At 40.6% G+C, this 4,598-nt stretch overlaps 1 pseudogene; it reads right to left on the bottom strand.

Moving 5' to 3' along the window:
* Window positions 1–769: 769 nt before the first annotated feature.
* Window positions 770–4,330, bottom strand: LOC116888129 (annotated as a pseudogene).
* Window positions 4,331–4,598: the final 268 nt, after the last annotated feature.

A 4,598-nucleotide genomic window follows, 5' to 3' on the forward strand; every position in this document is an offset into this window, starting at 1 on the left:
TAGTTACAAAAATACTGACATTAAAAAATAATAGATACAATTTAACTTCAATACATGGTAGAGGGAACATAAGAAAGCAAAAGATAAGTCAAAGCCCACAGGGATTCTAATGTTTTAACCACCTACAATGATGAAAAGAGATTTAATGGTACATTATCTCTGTAGGTACCTTTGACCTTCTTATCCTTGCATATTTTGATATTTCTTCAGGTTTTAAAAATCTTCTACAATAATTTCCTTCCCTTGCCCTACTGTGCAAAGTTTATTTGATGTTTTCACTGGCATGACACTTGGGAGGTTAGTTGCATCATCCAGATGCAGAACTTACTATTTTACATAATATTACAATGTACACCACAGACACTTACAGTACACAAAATATCCTTTACAACAGTTATGCACAAAATACCCATAATGGACTTACACACTGGAGCTCGCAATTATGACTAATTAGAAACTCATTGACCTAGACATGTTTGGTGAGGGTGCATAGTACAGTGAACCTAGCAGGCTCACAGAATAATTGAAGCCTGCTCACAATTGACGGTGTGTCTCAGGAACAATAGAACTGCCACGCTAACCATATTACCACCACCCAAGTACCATTTAGCATTATGGTAGAGCTGCGGTAAGTGAGGTTTTCCCCTAGACCACCTTAATCCAACTTCATTATCCATGGTTTAGATGAGGAGTCACCGTGTGGTCACCATCGAAGTCCTGGATAATGTTAGGACACCAACAAGCCTTTAGAATTCCAGCTCTTTCTGGATTATCTAGAGCACAATTCACCCTTCCTCAGGCAGGTCTCCTCTTCAGGACTCAGAATCATCTTTACAGCAGCTGAGATTGCATTTTGTTCCACAACACAAGGGACACTGAGGAAGAAAAAGATCATTCTTGATTCCACAGTGACCCTTAATCATGGTTAAAATGGGATATGCTGGCCAAAATTCATATTCTTCAGGGAGACACGATAACATTCCTGCCACTCCACATGGGCACACTGGTTTATCCATACTATCCTAGGACCCATCCATGACAGCTCAGTGGATGAATTCCTAGCTTTTTATCCATGAGGTCACTGAACTGAGTTGAATCCAGATTGCAACCACTTCCAATAACCACTTATTTTCCAAGCCACATAGGTCAAGATATCCACTGCATTTAAGACAATAAGCACAATAAGCGATTTCTACTTCACAATGTTGGGAATGATGAACTTGAGGATGTTCACGTTTCACTGGACTCAGTTGATTCAGCTTTCTCCCTCTTGCTGACACTTCCCCCCACTCCGCCCGGGTGTGATGATGACCAGCTTGGAGTTAACAGTCACATGTACTCATTGCCAGAGACAATATTCTATGAAAAGGCTACCCTGCTGGAGAACCAACATCTCTCCCAGTTTATCTTCCATGACATCAACAAGGGCAGGTTCATCTTGTCAAATCCTTTACAAAGATACTGGTGGTACAAGCCATGCTAAGAGCAGCAATGCCAACAACACAATCTTATTCTGGAAAGCCTGTTCTTTCTTAATAATATTCACAATCATCCAGTCCTTGAGAGTTGCCTTCTTGACCTTTAAAACTTTTTGGAATGCTAATGCATGATGAGGGGTGTCAGATGTGCAGCAACATGGTCTGGGCTCTGAAGTAGTGGATATAGCACTTCCAATCACAATCTTAAATCAGTTTCATACTTTTTTCTCTTTTGCTGGTTTCTTGAATATTAGGGGCCTAAATATTTGGCTGTTCTCTGTTTCATAAATCATAGACTTGTTACCAATTTCCATTATTCTCTACCTATATATTTTCAAATAACTGCAATATAAACTCATTGACTACGGTTGGTTTTTAATTGGTGAACATTATCTATTATATGGTTCAAAAAACTTTAGTATCATTTTTAAAGATTCATCTTTATAATCGTAAGTGTGTGAGTGTGTGTGTGTGTGTGTGTGTGTGTGTGTGTGTGTGTATGCCTGCATACGTGTGGTGGGGTGTGGCAGAGGGTGGGGTGGGGCAGAGGCGTAAGAACAGGTATACACAGAAGTCTTGCCCCTGGAATTACAGATAGTTGTGAGTAGCCTAATATGGGTGCTAGAAATAAAACTTTTGTATTTTAAAAAAGCAGTGCATGATTTGAAGGATATTACTTCAGTCTGGTAAATTTCTCTGTAAAGTTCTAAATCATTCCTCTCTATTTCCTTAAAGTGTGCTTAGCTGACTTAAAATAACTTTTAAATTATCAATCAGTTTTTGGTCAATTGCTCACACAATATTCTCTGTTATTGATTCTGTCATAATTCTTTGGTTATTATTGATCCTTGTGGCTAAGAGTCAGTATTTGTGCACTGAAGATGTTTTGTATTTATTCCAGTATTAGATATTTCCCATATCCCTGTCACTTAATACTGAATGCACTGGAGTGGCACTGAGGTTCATGATTGCCTGCTGTCTTAGGGTTTTACTGCTGTAAACAGACACCATGACAGTGGCTACTCTTGTAAATACAACATTTAATTGGGACAGGCTTACAGGTTCAGAGGTTCAGTCTACATTTTATCTGAAGGCCACTAGAAGAATACTGACTATCAGACAGTTAGGGACAGGTTTTAAAGCCCAAGTCCACAGTAGGACAATTATTCCAACGAGGCCACACCTCCAAATAGTGCCACTCCCTGGACTAGGCATACTCAAAGCACATTACACTCCCTGGCTCCCATGGCTTTTTCAAACATATAACTCTATGGGGAGGCATACCTAAACGTAGCATAATGTAAAATGCATTTAAGTCAACTTGAAATGTCCCCGTAGTCTATAGCAGTCTCAACAATGTTAAAAGTTCAAAGTTCAAAGTCTCTTCTGAAATTCTTCTGATTCCATAACTGTAATCCCCAAAGCAAGACAGAAAAGCAACTGGGCAAACTCCAAACTCTGCATCTCCATGTCCGATGTCAAAGTGGTCTTCAGGTCTCCAACTCCTTTTTCATCTTTGTTGACTGAAACAAAACTTCTTCCCACTTGACTGGTTCTACTTTGTTAGCAGTGTTCCTCAGCAGTTATCCATAGCTCAGTCATCCCAAATATCTTGGTGTTTCCCAGGCAATTTCAATATAACTTTATACAGCCCCTGCAGTCCTAGACTATCAACTGCAACTGAGGCTTAACCTTCACCAATAGCCTTCCCTGACCTCTCACAATGCCATTCCTCAACTGTTCTCCATGACCCCTTCATATCTTCAAAAAAGTTACCACCTGGGTAACATTTACACATTACCAAGTCCAGCTGCAGCACGAGGTACAACCTTGGCTATCTCTGAAACACAGCTTATTTGTGCTTTGTCCTATGGTACTGACAACTCCAATACATTGGGGCCCTCTGCTACAATTTGTTAGGCTTCATCAATAGCCTCTCATAGGCTCCTTTCATGAAGCCAAGCCTCAACTTCTTTGCATGATACTTATATACTTTCAAAACCTGCATTACTGCAGGCAGACAGGAGCCGGATGTAGATCTCTCCTGAGAGACACAGCCAGAATACAGCAAATACAGAGGCGAATGCCAGCAGCAAACCACTGAACTGAGAATGGGACCCCCATTGAAGGAATCAGAGAAAAAGAACTGGAAGAGCTTGAAGGGCTCGAGACCCCATATGTACAACAATGCCAAGCAAACTAGAGCTTCCAGGACTAAGCCACTACCTAAAGACTATACATGGACTGACCTGGACTCTGACCTCATAGGGTAGCAATGAATATCCTAGTAAGAGCACCAGTGGAGGGAAGCCCTGGGTCCCAAGACTGAACCCCAGTGAACTAGATTGTTGGGGGAGGGCGGCAATGGGGGGAGGATGGGGAGGGAAACACCCATAAAGAAGGGGAGGGGGAGGGATTAGGGGGATGTTGGCCCGGAAACCAGGAAAGGGAATAACACTCGAAATGTAAATAAGAAATACTCAAGTTAATAAAAAAAAATAAGATTTTTCTAATTAAATTAAAAAAAAACCTGCACTACCTGGCTGATTCTTATACATTACTAAGTCCAGATGCATCAGGAGGAATAACTTTGGCTATCCCTGGAACACAGCCTCTTTGTGCTCTCAAAAATACTTCCCAGAAGATTTCACCCCAGTGATACTGGTCTCTTCTGAATCACTGCTACTTTCTTAGCTCCAGCTAACTACCATTAATTGTCCCAGTAGTCTCCCTCTCCTCTAGACTCTAAAGCTCACCTGGCCTAAGATTCTGAATTCTGATGCTCTCTGGAGCTGAAATATGCCCCCTTTTTCTATTATACCATTACCTGCTTTCCATTTTCCAATTCTCATTGTCTAAGCTTGTGTCCTGAACTTTGTCTGTAGATTGACCTTGAATTCAGAGATCTTCATGGCTCTGTCTTCTGTAATATTTGAATTAAATGTGTTTTACCAACATGTGTGGATTTAAGCTTTTCTTCACCTAGAAACTTTTTTGTCCCAAGCTTGCTGTTTGTTTTTTTCCTCCTGGGATTAAAAGCTTGTACTATTATATAATGCCTAGACCTAAACTTAGTTGGATAGGATTTTGCCCCAAGGTCACTACTCTATTAATTCTATT

This window comes from Rattus rattus, chromosome X, assembly GCF_011064425.1.
Source record: "Rattus rattus isolate New Zealand chromosome X, Rrattus_CSIRO_v1, whole genome shotgun sequence".
In the NCBI taxonomy this organism is placed as follows: domain Eukaryota; kingdom Metazoa; phylum Chordata; class Mammalia; order Rodentia; family Muridae; genus Rattus; species Rattus rattus.